This window comes from Rousettus aegyptiacus, unplaced genomic scaffold (genome assembly GCF_014176215.1).
Source record: "Rousettus aegyptiacus isolate mRouAeg1 unplaced genomic scaffold, mRouAeg1.p scaffold_m13_p_13, whole genome shotgun sequence".
NCBI classification, from domain to species: Eukaryota; Metazoa; Chordata; class Mammalia; order Chiroptera; family Pteropodidae; genus Rousettus; species Rousettus aegyptiacus.
Genome location: NW_023416288.1, coordinates 44,926,382 through 44,944,310, shown reverse-complemented (window position 1 = coordinate 44,944,310; position 17,929 = coordinate 44,926,382). Strand labels below are relative to the sequence as shown.

The 17,929-nt window shown below is 61.8% G+C and overlaps 1 protein-coding gene and 1 long non-coding RNA gene across 5 annotated transcripts in view; both read right to left on the bottom strand.

Moving 5' to 3' along the window:
• Positions 1-17,929, bottom strand: part of LOC107512373 (protein cordon-bleu) — an 87,796-nt gene that overhangs the window by 53,095 nt on the left and 16,772 nt on the right. The window lies entirely within an intron of this gene.
• Positions 12,677-14,672, bottom strand: LOC118610724. The gene is made up of 2 exons (XR_004953973.1): positions 14,325-14,672; positions 12,677-13,984 (listed from the first exon to the last, which is right to left on the bottom strand). It is a non-coding gene; the product is annotated as an uncharacterized LOC118610724 (long non-coding RNA).

Sequence of the window (17,929 nt, the reverse complement as noted above, 5' to 3'; positions counted from 1 at the left end):
TCGGCCACAGCCTTGCTCTGTCTTCCACTCCGGGCTCCTGTTCGGGGTGTAGCCAACAGCCCCCCGGCCCCCACCCACCGCGCTCGACTCCAGCCCCTGAGCTGACGGCACTGTCTCTCACCACCCTGAAACCCGCCCTCTCCTCTGCAGAGAATTCTGACCCCCGTTCCCCACGTCTCTGCCTCGTCCCTAAAGACCCAGCTCAGGAAATCCTCCTTCCACGCGGGATTCCCAGGGGAGGCAAGCACACCTCCCAGCGGCCTCCCTCCCACCCTGGGGCGCCCCCACCCAGGGGTGCCTGTGCTGTCCCCAAATGGTACCTCCAGAAGTGTCCGGGACACGCCCATTATTACAGGTTCCATTCTATTGACTTAACGATTAAATAAACTACCTCAGAAACAGAGGCCAGAAGCCCCTGGCCTTCCACTTCCTGTTGACTTCGCAGCTGCCCGGGCCCTGGTGGCGCGCACGGCTGTGGCGCCCGCGGGGCAGAGGGTCCCCCAGCGGGTGGCGCTCCTGCCAGCCCCGCCTGCGGCCCCCGCGCCGGCCAGTGGTTTCCAGTGTGGAAAGGGGCAGACGCTGAGAACCCGGCTCACGCACCTCGCTGCTTGGTCGTCGAGATCCAGGCCCGGCAAACATCCTCCATGCATGGCCAGATAATAAATACTTCCGGTTTTGTGGGCCATTCAGCTTCTTACCATCACTCGACTCGGCCATTGTGCCGTGAGAATAACACGCAAATGAGGGAAAGCGAACGGGGTTCCGAGAAAATCTTATTGTCGGGCACTGAACTCTGAGCTGCCTGGAGTTTTCATACCTTATCAAATACTATTCTCCTTCTGATTAAAAAAAAAAAGACGTTTAAACAGGAAAGCATCCTGCGATTGCTGGCTGTTGGCAAGGTTGCCAACGGCGGGTCTGTGCATAGAAAGCGACAGTGACGACCCTCAGAGCCTGCGTCGCCCCAAGGGGCTGTCGGGCCTGCAGCTGCACCGGGGACGGGCGGCCGGCCAAGGCCACGGTCTCGCGCGCGGCCCGGGCCCGAGGCAGGCGAGCAGCGGCTCGGCCCGCTTCTCCCGTCCCCGTGAGGCGGAAAACGCCCATCAACGCCGTTCAGCACCACGGTCTCCGTCTCCGTCGGCGGGGCCGCCGCAGCCTACGGCCGAGGGACCCACGAGCACCCGCGGCCTGGTGGCTGCGTGCGCCTTCCCCCAGCGAGCGCTAGGCATTTGATTAGCAGTCTGAATCATGCTCCATGCCTCACGTGAGTAAAATTTACAATAAACGACCGTGTCTTCAGAGGGACGAACCCGCCCTGAGCTCAGGGGACGGCTTCCGGGGCGCACGCCACGTGGGCGCACGTGTCCGCAGCGGCCGGACAGGGGCTGCGCACTCTCCCAGGCCCCCGCAGGCAGAGCTGAGGGGGGGGGGAGGCTGGCCTGGCCCCGCCCACACCTCCACCTCCCCCCCCAGCCAGTTCCGCTAAGTCCAGCGCTGTGTCTGCACCCCTCACTTCACCTGTCCTGTCCCCTGGGAGGTCATGAAGCGCATCTGTGCCCCACCCTGAAGGGGCGTGTCCTTGGGCCTGGACACACCGCCCTGTCTCCTCTCCTACCAGCGGGGTCTCCGCCCCTGCTCACCCGAGGGGCCCCTCCGCCCTTCCCACACGCTCACCAGGCCCAAGGGGCCACTTCCTCAGGGAGCTCCGGGCGCTCACGGCCCAGGGGCCAAGCTGGCTCCCACTTCTGGACCTCAGATGACCCCAACCCGTCCGAGGACACCCCCTTCGCCCACTCACGCCCCGCCTCGCCCCACACCCCTGCCACACCCCACACCCCTGCCATACCCAGACCTCATTTCTGCAGCCTCTAAATTAGGGTTCTAATTTTGGGCTCCTCGACACTTTCTCTGCCTCTCCACAGCCGTTTGTGCTGATCCGTGCCCTCCCTGGAGTGTAAGCTTTACCTTCTTACCAACCTCCGTCTCCTCCGTCACCTCCAGGAGTGTGCTGAAAACCCGAGCCCAAAAAATCCCTATCGGATAAACCACATCCATAGCGGGAAAGCCACAGGCCGACTACAAAAGGCCAGAGTCCAGCTCGGACATTCCATACCCACGTATTTAGAACTTATGAGGCATTTTCTACAAAATCTGTGATGTAAGTCACCCTGTGATTTATGGTCCCAGGCGTCAGGAAGCTGACAGTCTGGTAGAGGTGACCAGATGGACACTTGCCACGCAGTCGAAGAAGGCACGTGATCAGGTGCCATGGAATACACGAAACGTCCCTTGTCAACCAAGGCATCCTATGTGAACGTCGATGTTTTTAAGCTGTCATTATTGACCTTACTAAGTTACAAAAACAGAGTTACATCAGAGGCTAACCCTGCTGCAGAGTAACTGACGATTTTGTTAGGGAATTATTATGGCATAAGCAGCACTTTACCCAAAGTCTTAATTTTCAATGAAGATCCACAAATACAAAATAAGACATCTATGAATTATACCATGTGGCATGTAGGTCTTATTGATTTTTAAGCAGAAAGGACTAAAAATACCTAGTAAAATTTAGAAAATATCTCACTTTTTAAAATCACTCTATGAATTTAAAACTAAAAAAAAAAAAAAAAAAGATTAAACATCCTAGTCTTAATGCAGAAAAGCAAGTTAAGCACACCTGAATTTCCTACTTGAGGTAAAAGGAGCGTATTTACAGGGGGATGTCGCTGGGTGCTCGGGCTGGGGAGACAAATGGCCACGGCGCGTGTCTCCTGGGGGTGGGCATCAGCAGAGCCACCCTCCTCTCTGTCCCTGGCAGCCCAGCCCAGCACGGAGGTGTCCCAGGCACCCATTACAAAGGCCACTCCTTGTCAATAGGACACATGTACCAAACGGCTCCCCTCCCTGCCAGAGTTTCAGTCTATCCCGAGCTTCTGGCCAGTCCTCTCCTTCCACCCCCTCTGCGGGTCACTCCCCAGAGATCCAGGAGTGACCCTTGCCCGGGCACACAGCCCTGGCCCAGCTGCCCAGCTGTCCGCCTCAGGAGGGGCAGGAGAGAGCAAGAACCCCGCACTCCCAGCGTGGGCCGGGGTGTGGCGTTGGATTACGGCCATATAACTTGTACAGTGCCCTAATAAATGTGTTAAAATGCTGACTGGTGACACCTGCGAGTGTTTATGAAGGAGGAGAGAGTCAGCGCTTGGGGCCGTCACCCTACGATACCCCCTGACGTGACGGCGGCTCCTGTCCCTCACAGATGGACACGTTCCCTGTTGGCGTCCTGCACAGTTTGGTAAGGACGGACGGGCAGACTCATGCAGGAGACCGGTTTAAAATCGCTTGAGACAGCAATGACTACACTGGTGAGTCATCAAGAGAAAAACTCAGGTATGCTCCCAAAATAGAGAAGGTGGCTTTGGGACCGTCATGGAGCTCACACCATGAAACTCGCCCTGAGGGCCCAGGACCTCGTGCCCAGGACCATGGAGGCCGGAGGCCGGCAGGGCTGGGCTGCGACTCAGGCCTCCGCCCACACGCCCTCGGTACTGAAGCTGAGGGCGGCTCTTCCCCCCGTCAGGACTGCCAGCTAGGTGGCCCGAGATGGAATGAGGATCCAAAGCTGTGTGCGTCGAAAGCGCACAACGCACACGTGACACATCGGTCTCCGTTTGCGCACAGGGAACAGACATTTCTTTGGAGATTATTTGCTAAAGACACAAAATATCTAAATGTCTTTTCTGCAGTTTACATTTGTGTTAATACCCCCCTGGCTTACGCAGCTTCTATAAATCTCAAAATACGAGTTTAGATTTAAAAGAATTAATAAAATATTTTAATTGCAAAAAAAATCTTTTTTAATAAAAATGAAAAAAAAAAAAACCTCATACAGAATAATGGCCAAGAGACAGAAAAATGCTGCCTAGTGATGACGCCAGATTTTAAAGAGAAAATTATTCAATTCATCTCTAAAGCTACAGAAGTGTCACAAACTGAATAGGATAAATTTTAAGACCTTTATGTCCTTGAAAATAACTCACTTTTCCAAGCCGAGTGCAGCTAAGACCCCGATGGCCTGAGATTTGCAAAATACACGGGAATGACGGGGTGGATTGAGACTCGATGTGTCCTCTAAAGCAGATACTATGTAGCCCAGCATGCTTTTAACTCTCTCCAGCAAATTTAAATGATGGGACTTTCGAACCAATTTGTTTCTCTCTTCTCTCTAACTGACAGCTCATATCAAATCCAGCTAAGGACCACGGACAGGGCCAGGCTACTTCCCACAGGTGATGGGGGCGGGGTGGGGGGAGGCCCTGTGGGGGGTCCGGTGACAGAAACAGCCTCTAAGAGGAGATGTGCGACGTGCAACCCAAAGGCAGCGTCTCAGAAAACGGAACTTTCTTAGGGGAGGGAATGAGGTGAGAACAGACGCAGGACCCAAGCGGTGGCCGCAGCCCGAGCACGCGGCGTCCCCAGGGGCCCCCGCCCCACAGAACGCACGCCCGAGAAAGCGGGTGCGAGTCCGTTGTGCACTGGAAGTGCTGCTTCAGGAGCGGGGACCCTGAAATCAACGTCTCCCAAATCCTTCGGCGACAGATCACCTGAGTCTGCGCATCACAAACGATCCCGATGTCGCTCCGTCTCCGTCCCCGAGGTCACGGCTGGCAACGGCCTCTAACACATCACCGGCTCCTCTGCTGCCACGTGACCTCCCTCTGGAGCGGCTGTCACCCGTCTCTCCAGTGCCACGCCCTCGGTCCCCTCACGCGCTGGACTGCGAACAATGGCCGTGCCGCCACCTGCAGGGTCAGCAGCCCTGAACCCCGGGCAGAGGGTCCCACCGGCGCCCGGTCCCGATGAGCTGGCTCTGCGCAAGCTCCAGCAGCGACAACGTGGGGGCGGACAGGAGCCCCCCGCACGGGCGCAGCGTCGTTGCTGAGAGGTCGCGGGCGTTCTCGCTCAAGAACAGAGAAACGTCTGTCCCCACGCGACGGGTGTGCACACTGCGCGGCGACCGTCTCGCAACATACACAAACGCCCCATCGTACCCACACCGCTCGCAAATGCAAGGTGCCAGGGCCGTGACAGCTCGAGTACTAAAAAACGAATATTAAATACGATTAAGTAAAATAAAATGCAGCGGACACGGGCTTCGCCGGCCCCCAGGGACATGCAGTCTCGCGGGGGCGCTGCCCCCTCTCCGACCAGCACGGGGAGGGACAGGCGGCGTGTGCCCGGCACCAACAGAAATGCGGTGGCCGCCGGGCGGCGGGGACGCACAACGGGAACCCCCCCCACCCCGCGGCTTTCACCAGGACCGAAGCAAAGCGGCTTTCGCCTACACGGGTGTCCGGCAAAGCTACTCCTGGCTTCCAACGGTTCAGATTTACTGAGAAAGTATGTTTAACAGCAGAGATCCAGACTTGGATATGGCCACACCGGGCTCTCTGAAAGCAGGGGGCCGCTCTCCGGGGGATTCTCTGGGGTTCACAAAGTCGCCGTGGCCTGGCCACCCCTGGGCTGTGGTCCCTGACGGCACACCCGGATCCCGTGGCAGGCACACAGTAGGTACGACCCCGACCGGCCGCATCGGCTGGTGACGCTTGAAATCTGAACGCTGAAATGTCAGACCTTCAGAAGTGCTTACGGATTAGGACAATGAACGCCCGAGACGCCAAGGTCCGCCTTCTGTGAGCGTGCGCGCGTGAGTGTGAGCGCACGTACACACGCACACTTTTCCTTAATCACGCGAGAGCAAGTTGCTGAGGAAATTCTGCTTCACCCTAAATACACGTCAGCCAACAACTCTCAGGAACAAGGACGTTCTCCCACATGAGCACGGCGCCTCGATCGCATTTAAGAAAACATGCCTAACATCCATCCGAGGTGCTGTGCCGGCCGGCAACAGGTGGGGGGGGCCGGGGGGGGGTGCAGGTAAAAGGGGAGTGACCGCTAACACCCCGGGCTTCTTTCCGGGTGACAGAAATGATCTGAATTTGATTGTGCTAATGGTGGTACAACTCTGAATATGCTAATAAAAACCCCACTGAATTATACAGTGTGGATGAGTGGATTTACGAGGTAGGTAAATCACATGACCACAGAGCTGTCTTCAAAGCCAGCGCCATGAATGACAAAGAGAAACGAGAGAGAGAGAGAGTTCAAGTTAAAAGCGATCCGGCGATGGAAAACCTGGCGAGAGTGGCTCCGATCGCGAGAGGGCAGGGGATGCCGGGCCGCGGGCTCCTCGAGGGTCCCGTGAGCGCGCGCTGAGGCTGGGGTGGGTTTGCCCGCCTGTGAGCGGGAGGGAGCCCGGGGGGTGACGCTGGGAACGAGTCCGCGCCGACTCCCCGCCCGCCTTCGGCCCGTGGCTTGGCATCCACACCATGGTTCTCGCCTAGGTCAAGGCTGCCCTAGAAGTTTATAAAACGTGCTACTTCTTCCGAAGTCATTAGCCGACATTCCCCCTTCCTCGCTTATTTGCCCACGTGAGGTACACCGTGAGCCGACACGTGGCGACCTGTGAGCGCGGTTTCCTTGTCGGCAGGAGGCCCTTCCGACCAAGTTTCCGACCCCGCCCCGCAGGTCCTTGGACACCTCGCTGCCCCCTGGCACAAGGCGCCCCAGGCCCCCCCAGAGCAGTGGCCGGAACAAGCCTTTTCTTCAAGGGTCTACGTGGGACATTACGGGTGGTGTAACCATCGGGAGGGTATCATTGCTTTTCTGTACGGGGCGGGGGGGAGGACAGGGATGGGGAGAGACAGACGGAGAGACAGAGACGGGGAGAGACAGACGGAGGGACAGAGATGGGGGGCCCGGCGCTGGCTGCCGCGGCTTCCGCGCCCCACGGCAGAGCGCTCCGCCCTCCCCCTCCCGCTTGGCGCCGCCGCCGCCAGCCACGGCTGCACGAGGTCGAGTTCTCCGCCGTTTCGTCTGTTCTTCAACTACGTCCTCCGAACGGCACAGTCAAAAGGGCCCGGGCAGAGTGTGCCGGGCGGTGTTGTCATGCGGGTGAGCGCACGCGTCTCTGTGTGTTCAGCTTCGATTTCCTTCCTTCCTTTTTTTTGACACTGGTTTGTTTTCTAAATATGCGAAACGCCTCGAGGTCCCAAATCAGCGCCACACGACAAGGCACAGTCTAAAGGTCTCGCTTCCGTTTTTATGTCATGCCCCTCATTCCCACACACCTTCGTCTTTCCTGTTAATTTTTTTTTTTTTTTTTTGCAAAAGAAAGTGAAAGTGTGCGCGCTCTTATTTCCCTTATTTCTTGACAAAAGGCGGTGTGTGAAGGGTCCCCCGTGCTCGGTGCCCCTGGCGGTGATCACGGGGATCACACGTCAGTGCATAGCGGCCTTCCCTCTCGCTTTTAGGGTGATGCAAAGTGATTTTAGCAGATGATGTGAGACTCTGAATAACTTTTTTGTTGTTGTTGTACAAAAGGATAGGATGAGAGGCATGTGACGTGTAATAATTAAACTGTAGTCCTTCCTTTGTGGAATTAACCGCGATTTGTATTAAATTGGAAACTAAATGCAAACTTGTGTGTAAGCGAAAATATAGTTATTAAAAAAAAAAAGACAAACAAGAAATATCTTCAGCATCTAACTTAAAACTTGAACTAAGCCAAAGCCTCAAATAAGATCTGAGCGATGCCCACGGGGAACCCCAGACCCATCATTCCCCTGCCCCTCCCCGCTTTCTCCATCTTGAGTGAGAAAAAGGCCTCCCCAACCCTGGATTATTTCTAGATTAGATTCTGGGACTGCCTAGAGATCTCCAGAACGTGGCCTATTGCGTTCTCGTGCGTCTGGCAGCCAAGATGGAGCGAAGTCTACAATGTCGTCCCTTCCGCCAATGTCATGGTCACCACGGACAGCGCAGAGGGGGCGTTCGACGGGGAACACCCACAGGCAGGCGGCCGCGCTCCGCCGACCCCGTCAGCCCTGAGCACAGGGCTCGGGGACCGTGGCTGGTTCCCGCGGTCTCCATCTTGGGATGATACTAAAAAGCTGTAACTTACACGGTGACTTCCTGCCGCCGGCTTGGACGTCCACGTCCGCCCCCCACGGAGCCATGGCGCTTTGCGGGGGGGCCGTGGCTGCCGGCCGCTGTTTATTTCTTGGAACCGCTACTCAGACCCCGAGTCGCAGCGCTACGTGGAGGCGGACTCGGTCTGAACGTTTTATTCTATTTCTGACCCTGCTATCTAGAATATGCCAGAGTCTTCTGCCTAAAAATAAATGTTTACACGCATAATGCAGCACACATGGGGATGACCCTGCCCCCTCACACAGCTGCAGTGAGGGCTACAGGGTGTGGTGGCCTGGGACAGGGCTGGGGGACAGGGAGCCCCCAGCCGATCCGTGGGGGGACCTCTGCTCGCCACTCTGCGGTGGGGCCAGCCGGCCGAGCCGTGGCTCCTGACCAGCCATGGGTGACCAGACGGCAGGCAGAACGCAGAGCACCTCCCGGTGGGCCCGTGTGGAGGACGGTCTCCATTTCTGAGAGGCTGGAGTGACGGGGTCAGGAGTGCAGCCCGACACAGGCTCACCCACGAAAGGGAGCGAACAGATGAGGCCAGCCTGGTCGCAAATGACGGCGGCTTGACTGAGACCTGCTGCCTCCGGGGAGGGCAGGGCCTGCGGGGCGGAGGAGGCGCTGGACAGCGCACGGGGAGCCCGGCACTCTGGCCGGCACGCTGGACGAGCTACCTCGTGAGGCCGATCCCCCACGCGAGGGTGGGCGGACCCACCACGGTCCCGGTTTGCGAATAGCACCAGGCAGAGGTCACCTCGCTCGGCCGGGCGGCTGGGGCCCCAGCCCGGCCTCCGCGGTGTCCCCGAGCTCCGCGGGGAATGACAGCCCAGGAGGTGACCAGTGGCCTGCCCCGGGGTCAGCACGTGGCCGTCTCCGCCGGGGCCGGTGGCTATTTCTGCGCCCCGCCGACACGTCCACGGTGGGAGGATTTCTGAAACGTGCTCCGGAAAGCTCCGTGGCATGGCCGGGGCCCGGGGCCCATGGCGCTGGCTGCCGGCCGGTGGGTGCCAGGCACGCAGGCCGAGGGCCAGGGCAGCGTCGCGAGGGCCCCGGGCACTGGCTCCGGGGCGCCGGGGGCTGGTGCACGGCGGGCCGGCCGAGCTTCTCAGGGGCCGTGTGGCCGCACACGCGGTGCCTCCCGCCGGCCGCCTGCGGCAGGGGCGCCCGCCCTGGGCCTCCGCACGCACAGGGCACCGGCTGCAGGACCCTGCGAGACGCCCGGCCTCCGCGCTTCCCTCAGAAAGGAGACCCCGCCGAAGGGACCGTGGAGGCGACGGCGCCGGGACCAGCACCCGCCTCCCGCCGCCCCCGGGAGACGCACCCGCCAGCGGCCGAACACCGGCAGCTTCCGGTGTGTTCTTTACTCGTGGGGCTCCGGCAAGTCGGGGGGGCCCGGCGCGGCACCTCTGCCAGCAACGGAGCGAGAGCTCAGGGACAGTGGGACGCCCCGCAGCAGTCACCAGCCGCAAAGCGAGGGGCGCTGTGGTCGGCCTCGAAACTTCGCTGTGTTGTTTAACTCGAAGCTGCTTCCTGTCCGGCGCCTGGTTCTCCGTCGCCGGCTAAGTGGTGTGATCTGCCGCTCCCCACAGACGGGAGCCGAGGTGCAGGGCCACGGGGGAGGCCGGGGCAGGGTGTCTCCCGACCCTCCTCACGCCCCCGTCACACTCTACAGTACAGACTCGAGCCGGAGGGGAAACGGGCAAGCCCGGGAGGACAGACCCTGGCACGGCATCTCGGGAGACGGGGCGGGGCTGACGGGGCCACGCGGGGGGGACGGAGGGGTCGGGCCGCCCAGGAGACCACGTGCCAAGGAGCCGAGGCGCGGCGGCCGAGCCGGCCTGCAGGGCCTCCGCCAGCCGCCCCCTCTGCCTGCACGTCGGGCGCCTGCGCCTTAGGGCCCGTGGCTGCCGCCCAGGTGTCCCGGGTGCTGCCCCAAGCTCCTTAAGTCACTCGACCATCCAGCCACACGAGGAGGGCAGAGCATCCGCACGGACCCCACGTCCTGGCTCGGACGCTGGTCTGCAGCAGGTGCACCCAGCATGGCAGGGCCCGACCCTGCAGGCCGCCCTGGGCCCGCAGCTCAGGCCCGCGGCCAGGGCTCGGCGCGCTCACCTGCTGAGTGCACATTCAGGGGTCGCGGGTGAACGGTGCCGGGCTGACACCAGGCTGGGGGGCGGGGTGCATGACGCCACCTACCCACGCTTCGCGGACGAGAAGCAGCTTTATTTATTATCCCTTTGGAGGGGAAACTGGTCTAATCCTCCTGCCCCACAGCAGCCAGAGGTCTCCACGCCAGCTCGGCGGGGACCGCTGGGCCCACGGCGCCCACGGGCGAAGGGGCCGAGGGCGTGGCCGTGGGCGGCAGGTTTCGGTTTCAAGGTTTGAAGGTCGACTGGGAGGCGCAGTGGGAACTGGCCGGGCCGGTCTGGCTGGATGGCGCTGCCACCGTGACACAATCCCTCTGTCACCGAACACCTTTCTGGCACCGAGACGAGACTCGCAACTCTGCAGGGAGCAGGCGGCCTGGGAGCGCCCCGCCCCGGAGGCCAGGAGCGGGGACAGCCCGCATCCAAGGAGCGCCGGCCACGCGCACGCGGCCCTGGGGGGCACGTGAGCCCAGCCCCTCTGCATTCCCACGTCTGGCCTCAAGGGAGGCGCCACCACCCGCAGGTTCATAAAAGACGAAACCGAGGCCGAGATTACGTGATCGCGTACCTGGAAGGGGAGCGAGCTGGCGGCCAGCCCCCGCTGGGCCCCGGGGCCCCGGCACGGCCTTCCCGGGCCTCAGAGCGGGGGGCCGCGCTGCGGGGGGCCCCGCCACGAGGCAGCTTGCGGGGCGCGTCTGTCACAGAAACAGCCTTCACACGTGTGCACACATGTGCATGTGTGTGCATGTGAAACCTGTGTACACATATGTGCATGCACCTTCACACATGCTCAGACGTTCACACACACGTGTGTGAACACAGAAGCACGCACCTGCGCACACGCACGCACACGCACACATATCTTCATCTAGCGAGAGCTGAGGTTTCCGTGTCCACACCAGCGGCAGGGGAGGCCCAGCCCGCTAAGGAACGGCACGTGAGCGCTTCCTGTGTGGACGCAGCGGCAGCCGGGGGCAGGAGGAGGACCCGGCCACTCACTTCGCTCCCCAGAGGGACGGCGTCCACCGCGGACCTGACGGCCCCTCCCGGGCGCCGCTGCTCAGACACCCATCCGCGCACCCTCGGGCAGGCGCCGTCCCCTCATCTGCCCAGGACAGGTTCTCCTCCGGGCGAGCCGCCTGCACTTCCTGCCGCAGGGGTCACGCGCACGCCCACGGGGGGGGCAGCCCCCGGCCCCCCGGGATCCCACGCCCGCGCCGGCCGCACCGCTGCGGCGGGTCAGGGCGCACGCGGCCTCCGCCCTCGGAGGGCCTCTCGCACGTCCTCGTGATGTCGGAGGTGTCAGCGACCGCCCCCGGCGGACACGTGTCCCCTCCGAGTGCCGTCTCGCCCACGTGCAGATTCGGCGACCGGCACAGCCCAGCCAAGCGCGTGCGCCCGAACCCCCTCTCACAGGTGAGGCGTAAGAACACAGGTGTCGCAACGCGGCTCCCGGAAAACAGCTCGCGTTGGTGCCCCGAGCCTCCGGCAGGTCCCGCAACGGAGGGAGGCGGGAGGAGGGGCGAAACCAGAGGGCGGGGCCCCCGCCGCCTGCCGCTCTGACCGGCTAACGGCTGCTGCCACTGAGACGAGTCCCACGAAGCTGCTGTGTCTGCAAGAGCCCCCGGGGGCAGGAGGAAGGGGAGTTTATCCTCAGGATAGTTGAGTCCAAAGCCACGTGTGGCGTCCGTGACCCAGGAAAGGAGGGAGGCGGGGGGGGGGGGGGGGGGGCGGGGCTGTCACGCTGTGCGCCCACAAGGCGCATCTGCCGCGCGCCGCGCCCCCCAGCTGACCGGCCAGGCCAGAAAGCGAGGCAGGGGCACCGGTGTGGTGGGGCACCCGAGCCTGCCAGGCCGGGCTTCGGGCCGGTGCAGGTTGCAGGCGGGTCCCCCCCACCCCCGGGCACCCTGGCCCTCGCCCTCGTTTCCTCCGGAGACGCACCCTGAACCGGAGCAGGTGCAGTGGGGACGTCTGCTCGCCGTCGCCACCCTTGGTTTTGTGACAGCCGGAGTTGGGAAGAGAGTGAGTGTCTGCTGTTTCCTTAGAGACACCGCTCACCAGTGTGTTTAGAGTTTCAGTTAGGAAACCGATGCTCACAGTTAGGCCGGGCCTCCCGTCAAAGCATCTTCGGGCGGCAAACAAGGTACGCTCTGTGCCCGGCCTGAAACGCGGCGGGACCGAGCACCAGGGCAGCCCTCGCTCCGGGCAGCTGTGCTCAGCAGGACCTCGGGGCTCGTCAGAAGCCCTTTGTGTGGCGTGCCCGCCCCCCCCCCCCCCCCCCCGCAGCATGAATCAGGTCAGCAAGCTGGGGCGAGAGCGAGACCAAGAAGCCCCCAGTGCGTGCGCTTCTCCATCGGAGGGCCGCTCACGCGCCCCCTGGACCACGCAGGCTGCGAGCGCCTGGGTCGTCCAACACACGCTTCCGGCCAAGCGCGAGCTTGGGCAGCCGTCTGAACACACGCGGCTCACCTGCAGCAGAAGAAAAGGCAGCCTTTTGAGAAGAGGGGAAGAGAAACATTTGTTCTAGAAAGGTCTCTTTATATGACCCGAATATTGCACATCTCAGAGCCAGCACTGGCTCCGAGATGGTGAACGGCGCCGGTTCCGTTCAAGAAAGATTTCAAAACAAGATTTCCTCCAAAGACGCATACTCTTGGTTCAAGGCCCGAATTTCCTCAATACGCCCCTTCGTTCGCACATTTACTACGCACCTACTGTGTGCCAGGCGCTGTTCTCAGGGTCTAGGGGCGGGGGGGGGGGCCGAGGGGGGGGGCCCGGGAGGACAGAGCGCATTTGGGCGGAGAACAAGGACACCCAGCTCGCGCCTGCCTCGCGTCTCGGGGAGACGCCGCTTCCGTTGGATCGGCAGAGTTAACGCAAACGTGCACTTCTGGGAGACGTTTCATGCCGACATCCATTTAATAACAGTTTTCTTCTCCTGTCGTGAGGCCAAGGCTGACAGGGAAATGGGTCTGCGGAAAAGGGGGCGCCGGCGGGGGAAAGGAGACCCAGACGCGGGTCCGGGAGGCCCCGCGCGCTCCTCGTAGACACTGACTTGCCGGTGGAGTCCTCGGCATTGTCTGCGTCCCTAAACTGCGTTTCATCGTGAGACCTGAAGAAAACCCACGAGAAAATCAGATCTTAAAAATCTGCTGCGATATACGTGTGTTCCCAAGACATGGTGCTAAAATCTTACTAATTTTTCATTAAATTTCATTATTTTTGTAGAGATGCTTCGGGGCTCATCAGCTAAGGGACGTGGACAGGCCTCATCGGCGTCCACCGACACGCTGCTCGGCCCGTTCTGCCCCCAGGGACCCATCGGGTCACGTTCACGTCCGGGCCGGGGGTCCCTGATCGGCTCCCCAGCTCTGGCGAGTGGGTGAGCCACCCGCTGGGCTGCTGGGAGATGCAGACGCCCCATCCATGCTGACTCCCAAAGGTTGGCAGAGCGTCCTGGCTGCACTGGACGTGCCGTGACCCCGCAGTGTGAGCCCGCCGCGGGGCAGCGGGTGCCCGGGGCCGGGGAGAGCGGCTGCTCATCACACGTCCCGTGGGCTCGAGAACCTCGGCCCCCCTCCTGTGAACCCAAAATGCAGGGACTGAGGAGGACGGGCTACAGTGAAGGCGTCCAGGGAGAAAGGCACGAAGAAGAGGCGCCGGCAGTGGCTGGACCTCGCTTCCTCTGGCTCGACCGGGTGCTGCAGACGGGACCCACAGGGCCAGGGCTCCCCAGGGGCCTCCGGGCTCCGTCCGCTGCGGCTGTGCAGGCCAGGAAAGGGTTTCACCATTTTAAAGTGCTTGGGGAAGATAAGCAAAAGAATATTTCATGACCTGTGACATTCCTTGCAATTCAGACTCCGGCGCGCATAAATAAAGCTTTATTGGAAGCCAGCCAGGCTTGTTCATCTGCAAATCGCCTGGGCTGCCTTTGCCACACGGGGGCAGGGCTGAGAGGCCCCCATGGCCACCGGCCCCTCGTCAGCTGGGAGCCTCTGAATTCCTCCTCCAGCATCTCTGCCTGGCCGGGACGGAGTGAAAACCAGCCGCCCAGGAGCCCACATTTCCCAGCCGTCACCTCGCAGCGACAACAGTGGAAAGCCCCATTTTTCCGAGGAGAGTGTCTCTGGGGCCGAGTACCTTCTGTGCGTCCCGTCTTCCCCAATTCTGTCTTCTTGTCCCTGGGTCTCTCTGCTTTAATGGAGAAGAAGCTCTACGGCCTTCTCGGCGCCTCGTCTCCGGCACCGAGCCCTGTTCTCCTTCCTCAGAAACGGCCTTTGGTTTCCACAAACCAGGGCGCGTGCGGTAAACCCGGGGGGCGCCGTCTGGGGCACGGGCCGCCCAGCCCTCACTCGTGATGCAAGGCCGGCTCTCAGGCCCCGGGGACGCACGCCTGCTTTCGCTTCCAGAAACACAGGAATTCTGTGGGATGCATTTCCATGGGCGCCCCCAGGCGGGGTGGGGCGGGGCGGCCGAGGGCACCCACGCACCCGCACCCGCACGCGGGGCTGGGTCACGCTGCTCCCTCGCCGTGCGGAGTCACCGGCACACGCGGCTGGGTCCCTGGGCAGTGGCGGGCAGCTGTGCCGTTTTCCTGCCAAGGCCGCGGGGGCGGGGGGGAGGCTGGGCTCCTCAGGCGCGGGGTCCCGGGAGGGGGTGCGCGCATGCAGTGACTACACAGTGACTCATGCCCCACGCCTGCCCGCCGTCCGGGAAGCGGCCGGGAAGGGAGCTGGCCGCTGCTGCTGACCAGTCCCCGTGGAGCCTGGGGCGGGGGTGGAGGGGGGGAGGGTCCTCAGCCCCAGACGAGAGCCTGGCCTTCAGCACACGGGGAGAGAGGCTCGGGGGACACCCCGGAGGGAGGAGGCCGGTTGGCGGGTCCGAGCTGTAAGACAGGGCAGCGGGCGCCGGGCAGGGGTCTCTGTGCAGTGCCGAGGTCACGGGCCCCCATCTGGAAGTGCCGACAAGCCGAAGCCGGAAGGTCCCCCGGCCTGGCTCGAGCCCCTGCGTCGCCCCCTGGAGAGGCGCCCAGGACGCGGCCGCACCGCCGGCCGGGCCCACGTTCAGCGGCAGGTGGTACCTGCCCAGCCACCAAAGTCACATGGTCCCTTCCCTGGCCCCTTTGGCCCTGATGACCCTGGAGAATGCCACACCAGAACCCCCACGGGAAGTGACTGCTGCACCCCACCTGCTCAGGACGCTGCCAAGGGGTGTGAGTGAGCAACGGGGCTTCCGAGACCCAGGACCCACCTCTGGCCTGGCAGTACTCGGGACTCCTGTGTCTGAGAGAGTCACAGAAATAAACGGGCGAACTGTGTGGCGTATGAACCCCATCTCAAAACAGGCGTTTGTTAGTAAAAACATTACGAAAACAGAACATTTATGTCAATACGAAGTTTTTTTCCACCAAAGCTGATGGGTGCGACCTCCCTGTTTCGGTGAAAACCGAACCCCTCCTCAAGAGGCATGCACCCCCTTTCCTTGTTTTCCTTTTCTTGAAAAAGTACTGATTTAGGTGACCAAGGAGGCAAGCAGCGGGGCGGGGGTCTGGGCTCACACGGGATTAAGCTGCTGAGCAGGGACGTCGAGGGGTCGGGGATCGGGGATCGGAGCCGCTCTTCGGGGCCAGAGTCAGAAGCCCGGAGTCGGCGCAGCCAGGCCGAGGGACGGACGCCGGGCCGGGAGCCCGGGGCGGGCCCAGGAACGCATGCGGCCCGCTCTGGGAGGTGCGTGTGTTTGTGTGTGCATGTGTGTTTGTGTGCGTTGGTGCGTGTTTGTGTGTGCGCGCGCGTGTGCATCTGTGTGTTCATGTGCGCGTGTGTGCAGGCACATGCGTGTGTGCACGTGTGTACGCATCTGTGTGTTCGTGTGCGCGTGTGTGTGCACCTGTGTGTTCGTGTGCGCACGTGCGTGTTCGTGTGTGTGCGCGCATGTGCGCGAGCACGTCTCTGACCGTTCGCGGATGCGCAGGCCGATCACCTCCCCTTTGCCCAGGTTGTCCTAACCTCGCCGGCGCCGCGGCCGCCTCCGAGGATCCGAGGCCCGAGCAAGGACACACTGTCAACGGGGCAGGGCAGGGCTGTTCGCCCTTCGCTGACCTCTCGGTGCCTTCGCGAGAAGCGACAGAGACACACGAGATGAGATGCGCGGCCCCGGGGACCCTCGCGCACAGTCTTCGCTCTGTGCGGACAAAGCCGAGGCCGGCCTCGAGGGCCGGCAGCGCCAGCGCGAGAACCACATGCGGGGACTCCCGCACGCCCCGAGCGGGGTGGATCTCCCCCGGGGGTCAGCTGAGTGAGACCCGGCCCCGAGGCGGGCCCCGCCAGCGCCCAGCGACAGCCGCACTCCCATGTTTGGCCACCCCTGTCCCCGCCTGCCAGCCTCGCCGGGGGCGCGCGCTATATTTAGACAGGTCCGTGATTCCAGACACCGAAGCTGGCCGGGCACAAATCAGCCGCTTCCCTGGGCCGTTCTTCCGAAAGCGACAATAAAAATACCGAAACGACAGCTATAACCTGGGGGGCAGAGGGTCCCCCACCTGGCCGACATGCAGGTGTCTGTTTCTCCGGGCGCCTGTGAGCTGCGGGTGACCGGCAGCGACAGGGCCCGAGCCGGCTCTGCGCCCGCCCTGCCGCACCCACGCACCCTGCAGCCCGCGGGGCCCCGCGCTCCTCCCAGCACTTGTGGCTCTGCAGGACCCGGACAGCTGTTGTCACTCCCAAATTAGCAGCAGGCCCCACCCCGTGCACCGGCACCGCCCCGGGAGGCTAATCGCTGCGCCTCGCTCGCTGAAAGCCCAGGGATTTACCGAGAGGCCGCCGACAGGTTTATGTGAAAGGTTTTGTGCATTTTTTAATGCCTTTAAAATTATCTACGAAAACCCAGGTCATTCTAGTAAAGGGCATAGCCCAGGAAATGCACGGAAGAAACCCGCTCGCGCCCGGCCCGCGGAGAGCGGAAGCAGGAGCACGGCGCTCACCGCCTGTGCCCCCAGAACTGCTGCACCGCCGCCGGGTGCTCATGTCTTCCCCGCTTTCGAATAAACCACCTGAAATTTTCAAACACATTTACTAGGACCACACTTATTTTAACACGAGACCTTTCGGCACACGTCTTTTTTTTCAAATCGACTATTTTTTGGAGCAGTTTTAACTTCACGGCAGAATTTGGCAGAAGGCACCGAGACTTCCCCCTTCGCCCCCGTTCCTCACACCCGTGCACAGCTCCCCCCGCCCCCCACGTTCCGCACCCCTCCTCATGACGGACCCCAGCCCTCCCCCGACCCCCCATGCACCGTGTGGCCGCCAGCTGCCCTGTGTGTCTCTGCCCCTTGCCACGTGAGCCTTCCAGGCCAGCTCGCGGGTCCAGGCCCTACTCGACCCTGTCACCACGCACTTGTCCGGCACTTGCTCCCTCTCGATCACCACGTTATGGTGGAAAAACAGCCGAGTGGTTTTGCAGATTGTAACCTTGGCTCCCTGACCCTGGTACAATAACAAAAAAATAAAATAAAATAAATTATTATAATTATTATTATGTATTGTTGTTGTTGTTGTCATTCAGGGTGCCCAGAGACATAGGCACTGCAGATAATGCTGAGCATGCGCGGCGTACTCACTAAAGTAGGCCCCTTGTTTATCTAAACCTCAGACGTGACCAGGCCTCTGGTATTCTACCTGGCAGTCTGAGAGTCCGGGAAGGTTCTTAGCCCGCCCGGGCCAGGGCACTGCGGGGCATGCGAGGCA